This window comes from Erinaceus europaeus, chromosome X (assembly GCF_950295315.1).
Source record: "Erinaceus europaeus chromosome X, mEriEur2.1, whole genome shotgun sequence".
In the NCBI taxonomy this organism is placed as follows: Eukaryota; Metazoa; Chordata; class Mammalia; order Eulipotyphla; family Erinaceidae; genus Erinaceus; species Erinaceus europaeus.
This window is the reverse complement of record NC_080185.1, coordinates 121,321,130-121,335,398: the sequence shown is the minus strand read 5'-3', so window position 1 is coordinate 121,335,398 and position 14,269 is coordinate 121,321,130. Positions and strand designations below refer to the sequence as shown.

Sequence of the window (14,269 nt, the reverse complement as noted above, 5' to 3'; positions counted from 1 at the left end):
TCTATCTCTGTTCAACAAAGGAAGCTCTTCCCTTCTGAGAGTGGCCTCACCTGACTCACACCACAGCAGGGTGACAAGCACCTGGGGGCAGCTTCCAACTCAGAGGGGTGATTCTGCTCAGTCCTTAGGTCAGGTGGTTATGTGGGATGGAAGTCCATGAGACAGGGCAGTTCTGGCCAGTGGAATGTTCTGTGACGATGGAAAAGGTCCTCGTCTGCACTGTCCAATGTGGGAGTCACTTGACACAGGTGGCTATTGAACATGGGAGATAGAGAAGTGTTGCTGAAAAAGTGAACTTTGTAATGACTCGAGTAGAAGAAACATGTGGCTAGTTCCCACACTGGTCGGTGCAGCTGCGGGTGGGTCACTGAGAGCCACCTACCAGTAACTCAGTTTGCTGCACCATTTCTCTGATCCTCTCAACAGCACCTCCGTGTCGCTGTTGTCATCTTACACAGGTGGAAGTCCAGGAGCCAGAGTTTAAGGTACTGGTGGAAATGATGCCTCTGTGTGTGTGTGGGGGAGGGCTTACACTTGAACCCTATCTCCATCATATTGAGCCATGATGCACTGCTGAAGTGTGTGTGGGAAAGGATCTTTTCCCCTGGTGGACATTCTCTAGAGGCCATTAGAAGCCCCAGTGGGTGGGTGTCAAGATGTCAGTCCCCACCACGTTGCCTCTTCATTGAGTAGCCCTGATTCCATCTCCTTGCTTGAAATCCAGGAGTGGAAAAATTAGATTAAATGACCCTGACAAAACATTTGGGTTATTAAAACAAAATGAGAAAAATCTCAGCAATGCTTTGAGAGTCACCATTTTGATCACAGATGGCTAGCTTCTGCTCATTAAGTCCACCTGAGGGAGCCTCCCCCTCTCCTCACACTGGATGCAAGACATCTATCTGCACAGTCAGGAAAAGTTGGTCTGTAGAGAGGCAGCCAAGAGGTCCAATGGCAGATGACTGAAGTGTGTGTGTGTGTGTGTGTGTGTGTGTGTGTGTGTGTGTACATGCCACTTGTGCAATGGAACACTACTCTGCAATAAAAAAAATGAGATTGTGGGCAGGGGTAGATAGCATAATGGTTATACAAACCGACTCTTGTTGTTTTCTCCGGGCTGGCTTCACGGGTGGGAGACACAGACGACCAGAAACTCGTGGCTGAGCTGAGAACGCAGTTTAATCTTTATTTACGAGTGGGCAAGCAGTCCAACAACCTAATCCTAACAGGATCCTGTCCTGCCTTTTTTTCCTCCCCCGGTGGGAGAGTCCGGAACCCAGGAAGTACGTAAGACCGTGGCGGGGAGAAGAAAGAAGCCCGAAAAGGCAAAGACTAAACCAAAATCTTCCAGAGGCAGGGGGAGTGAGACCAAACCAATGTAACAGAATGACCATGTAAATAGACCACAACGTCAAGCAATGTAACAGAAGGGCTCCCAGAAGCAGAACTAGAAGCATCCCAACAGACTCTCTTGCCTGAGGCTCCAAAGTCTCAGGTTCAATCCCCTGCACCACTGCACCACCATAAGTCAGAGCTGAGCAGTGCTCTGGGAGAAAAAAAAATAAGATTGTATCATTGGAACAAAATAGATGGCATTGGAGGTGATTATGCTGAGTGAAACAAATGATGAAAGACAACTACGGATGGTTTCACTCATACGTGGAACATAGATGACCAAAACAAATGAACCAGCCAGACTCTCCCTTGTCTAATATGAGAACTAAGATGGTTAAGGGGTGAGGGCAGATTGCCAGGGGGGTGGGACATAAAAGTTTGGTGGGGAGGGGGTGGGCCATGGTGCACCAAGTTGACACTGTTGCTCTCCCTTCCTATCTTCTCCTTCCCTCTCAATTCTCTATCCAATAAAATAAATAAATAAATAAATAAATAAATAAATAAATAAATAAAATTTAACTATAAAGAAGCAAAACTTTTGTGGGGTTGTGATTTACATCCATCAAGTGTGGATATGAAAATACTTCTGAAATCTGAGAATTTTGTCAAACAATGTTAAATCACTAGTAGGAGAATTTGACAATAACTAATTAAAACGTCAGCAGTCTAGCAATTTCACTACTAGCTGCAGTGGTAATCTCCTAAAAGGAGCGCTTCCCTAGCCAGCATTAAAGCAGAGACTAGATGGTCACCTTGGGAAGAGTTAGGCCACATAAAGCTGTGCTGGAAAGGAAAACTTAGCAGAGAGATTAGAACAAAGCTGATGGTATATGATTTGCATCAGGAACAAAGCCACCATAGAGCCAGAAATTTGATCTCTATCTAGAACAGACAGTCTCTCTTTAGTGTAACACTTTATGAAGGGATCAGCTTTTGCTTCACTCACTTACATGTCTAAGATTAAAAACAGAAAAGTGCTCACTTTTCATGGTGTAAGTCATTTATTTCAAAGAGGAGGACATTTCTTCTCCTTTAATCATGACGTGGCATTGTTGTATTGTTTTGCTAGAGTAGAAAAAAAGAGGGGGCAGGGGTAGATGGTATAATGGTTTCAATTAGCAATAATCGTGCCTCGGATAAACCTCATTGGCTACGATACTGCCACTGCGCAAAGCTAGGTAGATGGTATAATGGTTATGCAAACAGACTGTCATGCCTGAGGCTCCCAAGTCCCAGGTTCATTCCCCTGCACCACTATTAGCCAGAGCTGAGCAGTGCTCTGGAAAAAGAGGGAGAGGGAGAGGGAGGAGGCAGAGGGAGAAGAAGAGGGAGGAGGGAGGGGGTAGGGGAGAGAGAGGGAGAGGGAGAGGGAGAGGGAGAGGGAGAGGGAGAGGGAGAGGGAGAGGGAGAGGGAGAGGGAGAGGGAGAGGGAGAGGGAGAGGGAGAGGGAGAGGGAGAGGGAGAGGGAGAGGGTGCGCTGACGTCTCCATGGGCTGCATGGACCCCGGCACATGTCTGGAGACTTCCCAGGGATTGACTGGGAGAGCAGGTCGCATCCAAGCTAGGGGCCTGGTGGACTCCTGGTAGAGCTGGCAGGCTGGAGGCTGGACATAGGCAGTCCAGGAGGTCTCCGGGGCATGGAGACACTGCTCACACATCACCATCATAGCAAGATGCTGTCAGCTGGGCGGGTGGGACAACAGGATGGCCTGGAAAGACTCTCTCCAAAAGCAGGCATCTTCAGGAGGTCCTGGGGGGGTAGGCTTCCAATCTATGGATATTGGAAGGGTACAGATCAGCCCGTGAACAGGGAGTCCTCAGCTCCCTGGAAGAGGCCGCATGAGGTCATGAAGGCAGTGGGGACAGAGGGCCAAGACTGCGACACTTCTGGGTCACGGACAGGAGCATTCATTCACTCTGCCAATTCTTGTTCCCCTTCCCTACCTGCCTGCAGAGCTCACTGACCTTGCCCTGGTGGTTCAAGAGCTGTGGGCTGCCAGTTCAACTGCCCAGGACTTGTAAGTACAAGCACAATCCAACACTGCCATAGAGTTGCCTCCCTACCTCCCCCGTCCTCTGTTCTTCCCAAATTGAAATCTTTGGCACCCCAGGGTCCATGTCAGAGAATTCCAATTCTTTTTTATTACTATTTAACTTAATTTTTTATTGCTGTTGGGGTGATCTCTGGGGCTCAGTACTGGCGCTGCAAATTCATTGTTTTCATTGACCATTCCCACCCTCTTTTTTTTTTTTCTTTCTATTTTATTTGATGGAGCAGAGAGAAATTGAGAGGGGAAAGGGAGACAGAGAAGGAGAGAGAAAGATAGACACCTGCAGACCTGCTTCACCATTCATGAAGTGTCCCCTTGCAGTTGAGGAGTGGGGGCTCAAACCCTGGTTGTTGCACATGGTAATATGTGCATTTAACCAGGTGCGCTTCCACCCAGTCCTGAGAAGTCCAACTCTTCACTGTCTGTGATCTGCACCTATTTAGGACTTTTCATTTGCACCTGCACTGATGCGGGATTCCTCATGTTCTGTCTTGCCTTCATACTGGCAAGTGGGCCTACTTTGCTTCTGCCCTTAGTGTGGGTCTGTTTCTACCCTATTTCCTTAAGTGGAATGTGTGAGCTTTCATTTTCCCCTTTAAATAGTTTTCTTCTGTTTCAGGTCTATCTCAAACTCTTGTAGAAAACTTTCAGGGGCCAGGTGGTGGCACACCTAGTTGAGCACGTATGTTATAATGCACAAGGGCCCAGGTTCAAGCCCCTGGCCTCCACTTGCAGGGGGGAAGTTTCATAAGCGGTGAAACAGTACTGCAGGTGTTTCTCTCTTTCTCTCTTATCTTCTCCTTTCTTCTCTGTCTCTATCCAATAAATCAATTAATTAAACATTTCAAAAAAAAAGAAAGAAAGAAAACTTTTCTTTTTTGGCAAAATTGTATAGCAAATTTGGCCAATCTATTTTGTTCTCTCTTTCTCCAGTATCTTTAAGACACAACAGTTTGTTTGTTTGTTCACATCCATATATGCACCTACTACTAACATGATTTGCTTTTGTGTCCTATAGATTTTATGTACCTGGGTGGCAGGGACGATATCTAGTTCATTTTGTTTGCATTTGTCCTGCTCCCCAAATACTTGATTGCCAAATATATTTAAATGCATTAGCTGATTCTAATCATTAACTGAATTTTGATGGAGTCCGTTACTTTTAGAAATGAATTGTCCTGGGATGCATTTTTCCCCCATCCCTAAACAGAAAGGAAAACAAAAGGTGTAAAAGAGAAAGTCTTCTAAGGGTGATCATAAGGCTTTGGAATATTTTTGTCTTCATTATGATTATTCTTGCCCTGCTTTAAGATGAACCAATCTTCTGAAGCTAAGATATCAAAAGATTCATCAACTTTTGTAGGTTAACTAGCAGCCACAATCATTATACACTTTGATGTATTTTTCACAGGCTAATAATCTTTTATTTAAGTGAAAGTTAATCACTACTGCTTGGGAGCAAAATGTCAGCACACCAAGTTGGCCAGCGTTATATTTATAAAGTGAGTATTTAAAGGGCAGTTTCTTTCTTTTCCTTTTTTTTTTTAAAGAACCTTTATTTCTGTTTAAATATTTTATTCATTTTGTTTTAATAAGAGAGAGAAGAGACCAGAGCACTGCTCAGCTCTCGTTTATGGTGGTGTGGGGGATTGAACCTGGGACTTTGGAGCCTCAGGCATGAGAGTCATTTGCACAACCATTATGCTGCCTCCCCAGCCCTCTCTTTTCTTTTTATTGCCACCGGGGTTATCAGTGGGTCAGGCTCAGTGCCTGCATGACAAATCTACTACTTCTGACAGCCTTTAGTTATTTTTTCTTTTTTTTTTTTTTATGGGAAACAGAATTTGAGAGTGGGAGAGATGGGAAGAGGAAGTTAAGAGATAGGGAGAGATAGAAAGAGATTTGCAACGCTGCTTCACTGCTCATGAAGCTTCCCCCTGCAGCTGAGGACCAGAGGCTTGAACCCAGTTCCTCAGGCATGCTACCGTGTGCTCTACTCGGTGCACCACTGCTGTGTCTCTTAAAGGAAATGCACCTGTGTCTGTCTGCATGGCTCAACCTGTGACTAAAGACCGATAAGCCTCACAGTGAGTTCCATGAAGCAGTGGTAAAGGCATAACTACCTTGAGTCTTCTGAGAATTTATCCTGGCTGTTTAATTATTATAGTGCTTCTGGGTTTCTTATTAAAAAGTCTTCCACAGTCTTGACACATAATGCTTGTTCTTCTCAGCTAACGTTCTCACAGCTGTATAGGGAGTAGGGTTTTCAGTCTCTAATTGTCTACTGGGCTGCCTGCTGGAGTTTACCCAGAAGCACTAAGCCCTGCCCACAGGGCCTCCTTTGCTAGCATTGCTAAAGACGTAGAGGGTGCCTTATAACCAACCATTCTGTTAGATATTCCCATTTTCCCAGTAAAGCCTTGATCTGCCCTCCTGGTTGATTAATACCTCAAACCCCAATGCTTCTGCCCTTCGGTTCTGGCCAGTGACAGTGCCCTTGTCCTCTCTACCATCTGATCAATGGTGTACCCATTTGAGCACACTTGTTACAATGCTCAAGGATCTGGGCTCAGGCCTCTGGTTCCTACCTGCAAGGGAAAGCTTCACGAGTGGTGAAGTGGTGCTGCGGCTGTCTCCCTCTCTATTTCCCCCTTTCTTCTTGATGTCTGTCTCTAGACAATTTTTTAAAATATAAACAAACACAAATAAAACGGTACTTATATGGCAGGGGAGCTAGTATAATGGCTTTGCAAAAACACTTTCATACCTGAGGCTTCCATTCCCAGGTTCAATCCCTCTGCACCACCATAAGTCAGAGCTAAGCAGTGTTCTGGTTGGTGTCTCTCTCTTTCCTCCCCTCGCCTCTTGTCTTTCTCTATCTCTCTCATTAAAATAAGTAAAATATATGCTTTAAAAAACTGTACTTATCAAAATCAATCAAAACAGAAACCCTATACTTTATGGTATGAACACTTGAAAACCTTAAAATGATTGTCAATCTCTCTTCCTTTGGGCCATCAGAAGTTCACAGTCAAATCTCCAGCCCACCCTAAGTAAAGACATTTCCCTTTGTGCTCAAAAGGAGAGCATTCAGGAGCAAATTGCTTGCCTGCACATTATCCTGAGTTACATTGTTCTCTCTTAAATCCCTCTTTCCTTGATTTCCTTAGCTACTTCTATTATCCAGTATTTATATTTTTATATAAATCACTTGTTAAAGAGCACTGCTTCACTGCTTGTGAAGGATCCCCCCCCGCAGGTGGGGAATTGGGGCTCAAACGACCATGTATACTTAACCAGGTGTGCCACCGCCCTGCCCCCAAGTACGTATTTCTTTACAGGAATTGAAGAGTATACGGTCCAGGAAGGTTTACTGCAAATGTGTTGGTTGGAAGTACTATGGAAATGGCCTCCTGTGTTTGCTGCCCCCAGATAGTCCTACTGGTTAGATTGTGATTACCAAGTCCTCCCCACAGATTGTCCTCTCTAGCACACCTTACTTCACTTGCTAGTTGTTTCTTGTTGAATAAAAACCCAAGTTCGGGCAACTTCAGGCTGTAAGCTCTTGGAAGTTTGTTTCTAGGACAAGTCTTGATAAATATAGTGAATGGAGAGAGCCTTTCTTTCCTCTAGCATTGCCCATTCAGGGATCGCTGGGAAGGGAGAAAAGGGAGTGATAACCTCTTCAGTTGTTCTCTTCTGGACCCAAAGTTGGAGGGGACCAAGAGTAGCAGAGTGACTTCAAGAGGACAGGGCTGCGACTAGAGTTTCTATCTCAATGGGGTGACGGCAAGTCTGCCCCCCATACACACAGAGCACAAGGGCTTGCCTAGGAAAGGTCTTTGGGGGAGATATCAGGGAATAGTGGGGTGCTGCTTACTTCACACATGTGCCTGGCATTAAGGTCAGTCTGAAGGGTTAGAATAAGCAAGGTATTACAGACTGACTCTGAGGGCCTGAAACTTGGCTGGAAAGGACACAGGTGAAATGGTCATGAAACCAACCTGAAAAAAATGGCCATGAGCAATTCGGGCCCTACAGTATAGGATGGTCAAAGAGTAGGGAGTGAATCCCACTGCCTCCATACATAGTTCATATCCTCTCTCAAATTCCCTGTCTCTCCCACAATTCTTTGAACTCACCCACAACTCTCATCCCCCCATACACGCACAGTCTTTCTGCCCCTACAACTCCAATTTCTTCTGTAATTCTTTGTTTTCAAAAAAAAAAAAGGAGAGACAGAGAGGATGTAATTCTCATCTGAACCACAATTGATTATTATAGCAAGTAACTAAAAAATATTTATACATCATTCCCATATTTGGGAGCTACTCTCTTACCTGATCCAGCTTTCTGGTCCTTTTTCCAGCCATGACATCATCTCCCCAGACAATAACTTGGATCCACCTACATATCAGATGTCAAGCTCAGGAAAAAATAAAAAACTAGTATAGTCATGGGCCCTTTGGAATATAACTAAAATAGGCCTACTAACTATCTATAAAACAGAGACCCCCCAACTCATCATCTGAACTATTCCAGCCTTTAGGTTCATGATTAGTCAGCAATTTGTTTGGCTTTATATGTTAACTCTCTTTTCAGCCACCAGCTTCCAGATGCTAAGATGATGCCAACTGGAATTTCCTGGGCAGACGACCCCACCAATGTGTCCTGGACCTCTGCTTCCCCAGAGCTCTGTCCCACTAGGGAAAAAAAGCGACAGGCTGGGAGTATGGATCGACCTGTCAATGCCCATGTTCAGCGGGGAAGCAATTATAGAAGCCAGACCTTCCGCCCTCTGCACCCCATAATGTCCCTGGGTCCATACTCCCAGAGGGATAAAGAATAGGAAAGCTATCAGGGGAAGGGATGGGATATGAAATTCTGGTGGTGGGAACTGTGTGGAGTTGTACCCCTCTTATCCTATGGTTTTTGTCAGTGTAACCTTTTTATAAATAAAAATTTTTTAAAAATAATAAATAAGTGTATATCCCCTTTTCTCTTCCCTACCTATGAGTTTTCAGAACAGGGAACAAAAATATGTAATATTTGATAAGCATTAGATAACATATTATCTATTTCTGGATTATCATATTATCTATTCTCTGCATTAATATTGCTGAAGATATAGCCCACCGGCAAGGCTCACTCTCCTTCTCCGCCTACCCCACTCCCAGTTTAGGACCTCAGACAAGAGAACAGTTGTTTTCCTTGATCAAGAAAGCTTTGAACTGGAAGGGAAACCTTCCTAACTACACACCGCGTTTGGTGGCATATCAGCTTCCCGTTTCTGTTGCGCCTCTTGTCTCCATTTGGACCAGTCACTAGCAGTTCTTACAGATTTGCACTGGGACGGCACTGCCTGTTCTTGTGTATGGTCTTAATTCCCCTATATAGATGAGCAGTTGCTAAGGGAAGCGCTAAAGAGAGAAAGGTTGTCAAGGAATCTTCAACAGCCTCAGTCCTTCAGCGATATTTACAAAGTGCACTGTGTTAAGTGATAGGAGTACAAGCTCGAGCAGATTGGTCACTCAAGGGATGGAGCTCAGTGGCAAAGCACATGCCTTACACACATGCGACTCTGGGTTCGATCCCTGCCTCCCTCCCTCACCCCCCAGAAAGTGAGTAGACCCATGGAAGTCTCTGCTGTTCCAGAATTTACATTCAAGTAACCAACCTGCTAACCAGCAAGCCAATATATCGAGAGACAAAGAAATGGCTTCAAAATGTGAGAGACACTATGAGGACAGTGTTATGAATAATATGGCAGAGCTGATGGGGCAGGGCTGCTGCTCAAGTATCCTTCATGGAACAACAGGCTTGGTGAACTCGCAGACTCTGCCGTCACACCTCAGAGCCACTGAGTGGACTCCCATCACCACACACCTCCAGTTAAGCCCTGTGCCCGGCTCTGGATACTACCTCAGGTATGGTTGCCAGGAAAGATAGCTCCAATGAGGTGCCATTTTAACTAACAACTGAATGATGAGGGAAAAAAACAAAAAAAGAAGAAGCCAACCCTGCACATCCGACAGTGTGTGATCCAAACAGTGGAAAGAGCAGAGGAAGATGCTCTGATGGGTGGCACAAAGAGAAGGCGCTTGGACTGGACTGCTGGGTGTTTACTCAAAGCCGCATGGTGAGAGTTGTTCATTTTGAACCGCGGAGCCAAGTCCCGTACACAGAGCCTCCATTTCCACCAATCAGAGCGACTAAGGAGGCTTCTGCTGCAGCCGCTGCTCACCCAGCCTGCGGCCCAGGAGACACTGCTAGTCCCGTTCTTTCCCTGAGACCAGAGAGGCCACCACACTCAGCAGAGTCATTCCGGCCACTACTCTCAAGGACTTAAAGCCCTTGCAGGGGAAAGCTGCTGTAAACACAATGCTGAACTAAGGACTAAGTCATCCTCGGTACTTGGATGAACAGAAAAGTGGTGGTGGTTCATTGAACTGGTTCAATGCACTGTGCTTTGTGATTACACCAACAGTTTGCTTTAAGGGGACCTGTGTTCAACTCTGCCATGCGTACTTCCCATTTAGCTCAACTTCATGGGATAACTACATTTGTCTCAGGACTAAAATAAATAAATAAGTAAAACACCCTGAGATTCTAAAAATCAAAACAGAAGGGGAGTCGGGCGGTAGTGCAGCGGGTTAAGTGCATGTGGCACAAAGCTCAAGGACCCGCGTAAGGGTCCTGGTTCAAGCCCCCGGCTCCCCACCTGCAGGGAAGTCGCTTCACAGGCGGTGAAGCAGGTCTGCAGGTGTCTCTCTTTCTCTCCCCCTCTCTGTCTCTCCTCCTCTCTCGATTTCTCTCTGTCCTATCCAACAATGACGACATCAACAACAAAAATAACTACAACAATAACACAATAAGGGCAACAAAAGGGAATAAATAAATAAAAATCAAAACAGAAGCTTCTTCTTCTTCTTCTTTTTTTTTTTTTTTTTTGGAAACCCTTTAAATAATTACCAGCTCCTCCTCTTTTCTCTGGCCACTCACCACTTCAGGTCAAATCTCTGGCCCACCGTATACAACTGTTCTAGAAACAGTGGTTCCTATGCTTAAGTGCTGATCTTAAAGGTTGTGCTCATCTCCTTCCTTAAACTCCCCATCCCTGGTTTCCTGAACTCTTTATTTCATCCACTAGTGTCCATGTTTTAATAATATGCTTCAAAAATCATTTGTGGAAGGTGAGATTGAGCTCCCTGTATAAAAACGACTGAAGGGGTTGGGCGTTAGCGCAGTGGGTTAAGCGCAGGTGGCTCAAAGCGCAAAGACCCGCGGAAGGGTCCCGGTTCGAGCCCCCGGCTCCCCACCTGCAGGGGGGTCGCTTCACAGGCGGTGAAGCAGGTCTTCAGGTGTCTGTCTTTCTCTCCCCCTCTCTGTCTTCCCCTCCTCTCTCCATTTCTCTGTCCTATGCAACAACAATGGCATCAATAAAAACAACAATAAAGTAACAAGGGCAACAAAAGGGAATAAATAAATAAATAAAACTTTAAAAAATGACTCAAGGGTCCCGAGGGATAGCTCACTGGGTAGGGCAGGTGCCTTACCTTGCTCACAAGACTCAGGTTCCTGCCCCAGCACCACATGGGGGTTGCCGGGGCACCAAGGAAGATCATTGCTGGTGGTGTCTCTCCTTCCGTCCATCTGAATAGAAAAGAAAAGAAAAAAGAAAAAAGACAACTCAGTATTTCGGGGAAAGTGTTAGGGAGTAAACCCAGGCCCTCATACTTGCAAAGCATATGCTATACCACGGACTGAGCTATATCCCAAACCTTCAACTCAAATACAGTATAAACTGTATTTGTACCAATTTCTGTAACTTTTCCCCCCTAACTTCCAAACTAAAATGACTGACAGTTGAAACATTTTCTAAATGAGGCAATGTCCTCAAGGTCCGGGTGAGAGTGTTCTGTTGAGAGTTCTTTTGTCTGTGTTCCCTTGGATGCAACATTTTGAACATTCTCACTGTCTTCCCATCAGTGGTGGAAATGGATTGTGGGAAAAGAAGAAAACTGAAATCACAAAACTGTTAGCACCAAAAGTAGCAAATCATTCCGTTAAGAAGTGGGGAGGGGGCTGTTGTGTGTCGGGCGGTAGCGCAGCGGGTTAAGCGCAGGTGGCGCAAAGCACAAGGGCCGGCATAAGGAATCCGGTTCGAGACCCCGGCTCCCCACCTTCAGGGAGTCGCTTCACAAGCATTGGAGCAGGTCTGCAGGTGTCTATCTTTCTCTCCCCCTCTCTGTCTTCCCCTCCTCTCTCCATTTCTCTCTGTCCTATATAACAACAGCAACAACAACAACAATAATAACTACAAAAATAATGAAAAACAACAAGGGCAACAAAAGGGAGGAAAAAGGGGGGTTGCTTGTGTAAGGAAGGGTACTAAGTCCTATGTAAGTGGGCTAAGTTTGACGCACTAGTCAAATCAAGAAAAGCGGTGCTTGCCAAGCCGTTGCCACCTTGGCACATCTCTCACTTTCTCCTTATTTCTTGTCCCATCAAAACCAAGTTGGGGCAACTTTAGACTCTATGCTTAGCTCCTTGAGGCACGTCTGATAGGCTTGAAGAGCATTTCAACAAAAAGGGTGCGAACAAACGAAAGCAGAGGCTTTCTCTATAGGTGGAAAAGGTGATTATAACCCCTTCTGTGAATCCAGAGCTGTAAATGGAGAGAGTGAGGCTAGGCAGGGAATCTGAAAGGGCAAGGAGGGCTCCCGGGAGATTCGGGCTAAGTGTGGTTCCACCCCTGCCCCCGACCTGCTCCAGACAGCAAGACTTCTGGGGTGCCCAGGAGGAGCGGGTCCCAGGAGAGGACACCTATTCACCTCAGCCACCTGCCCAGCATTTAAGGTCCCCTATGGGACTGGAAGGCGTTGGTGCCCGGTGCTGCTCTAGAGGACGTGGAAACTGGCTAGTAGGAGCTCGGGGAAATTGGCCCTGAAAACCAGCCTGCAGGGTGACGGCTGCGTGGCCCATCCAGCGGTTCTGGCTCCCCCACTAAGCCCCCTCCTAGGCCCCCGCCCCCCAACAGGGCTTCAGGTCTGCGGAGAGAAAAGCAAGCAAAGTCTTCTTTGTTCCTGATGAGGCCTAACAAAATGTCGCCAGTACCAAGTTGCCGGCCCAGGAGCAGTTCTCTAGTGGTACCTGGGAGGGGGTCTGGGGGGGAAAAGAGAGGAGCCCGCCCACGGGACGCAGAGCTCCCAGCACCAGGTCGCTGCTCAGCTGCTAGGGGCGGGGCGGGGCGCGGCGGGGCGGGGCGGGCGCGGCGGGGCGGGCAGGAGCGGCGGGGCTGGAACAGCGTGCGGAGTAACTGAGGGAAACCTGCGGGCAGGCCTGGGGGCGTGGCCGGGGCGGGGCGGAGGGTCGCGGGGCGGGGCTAGAGCTGGGGGTGTGGCCCCCGCTGCGGGGCGTGCTGAGGGTGAGTGGCTAGTATGGTCCAGAGAGCCTGGCGCGCGGGTTGGGGGACTCTACCCAGCCTCGGGGTTCCGGCTCTGCGGAGGCGCTCAGGTAAGGACAAGGGGTCCGGGTGGGGCATGGAGGCAGTAGCGGGGGCTGGCCGACCCCCGGAGGACCCTCAAACCCCCTCCCTGCTCTGACACTTGGAGCCCGGACAGCTGTTCGTCCCGGGAGTCCAACCGCTGTTCCCGGGTTGCCACGGGAGACTTAAGGAGGCCTTTAGGACATCGTCCTCCCCCATTCCAACCCTGGTCTTCTAGGGAAGTCAACAGATGGCTGCAGCGCCCTATCCTTTGGGGTTTATGTGCACTGGCGGGGAAAACAGCTGTCCTACGGGAAGGAGAGTTTGGGGGCGGGGGACAGGGCACAGTTTGCGGTGCCTGCTGGGACTGCATTGTATTTCTACACCGCGCCCCCCACCAGGGTCTGTGGACAGAGGCACAGCCACCTCCCAAGGCGAGGGAATCCGCAGCACGGCGTGTCACGTGAACAAATCTGAGCCTTCTGCATTCCCCAATTCTTTCTGGTCTTTTGGTTGCATGCCCCGCCCCAAAATCGAGTACTAACTAAGCTGGCGTCTTGGTGCCACTCAATATTAAAGGTGGCGAGTCGGTGGCAATACGTTCATGCTACTGTATGTGGGGCCCCCCTCCTGTGTATTTTCATCACGAAAGTTTGAATATGAGTGCGGGACTTGTTCTCCCAGGCACCGTAAGCCGCACTGCTTTCTGCTTCGCCTTCTTTACTGTAGGTCATGAACCTCCATCCACTCTTCTACAAAAAACCTGCTGGAGGGCCAGGGAGATAGCTTAGTGGTTATGCAAAAAAAAAAAAAAAAAGACTTCCATGTCTGAGACTTTGGGTCCCAAGTTCAATCCCTAGCACCACCATAAGTCAGAGCTGAGCAGTGCTCTTGCAAGAAGAAAAACAAAAAAACAAAACAAAACAAAACAAAACACTTGATGGTGGGCAGGCTAAATAGCTTCCTTGATTTGTGCACTGCTTTGCCATGTGTACCACCACCCAGGTTCAAGCACACTAAATAAAGCTTGAGTGCTATGGTCTCTCTCTCTCTCTCTCTCTGCCTCTATCTTTAAAAAAAATGAAAAGAAAAGCTTTCTGGAATATGGAAAAATATAAGTCAGATTTCTCCAACAAGGCAAGCAGCCCCAAACCCTCTCTAGCCCAGATTTGTGGCTTTTCTCAGATCTGGTGTGAAATGAAAGCCTTCCAGCTATGTAGGGCTTTGGGTCTTCAGCTATCTAGGGCCTTGCTGCACTACTCAGATACCATGTAAGCCTGTCCCAGGATGGAAATTCACTGAAAGGCCATGTGAAGCCAGGGCACCCTCCCGTGCC

General features: G+C 47.3%; 1 protein-coding gene and 1 pseudogene across 1 annotated transcript in view; one reads left to right on the top strand and one right to left on the bottom strand.

Annotated features, from left to right (window-relative positions):
* Nucleotides 1-2,486: 2,486 nt before the first annotated feature.
* LOC132535973 (U4 spliceosomal RNA) lies at nucleotides 2,487-2,571 on the bottom strand (annotated as a pseudogene).
* Nucleotides 2,572-12,845: 10,274 nt separating this feature from the next.
* The window catches only part of CA5B (carbonic anhydrase 5B), a 39,498-nt gene continuing 38,074 nt past the window's right edge, over nucleotides 12,846-14,269 (top strand). The window contains exon 1 of the mRNA XM_007538627.3: nucleotides 12,846-12,962. The gene's annotated coding sequence lies outside the window, so the exon portion shown is untranslated. The remainder of the gene's footprint in view (nucleotides 12,963-14,269) is intronic.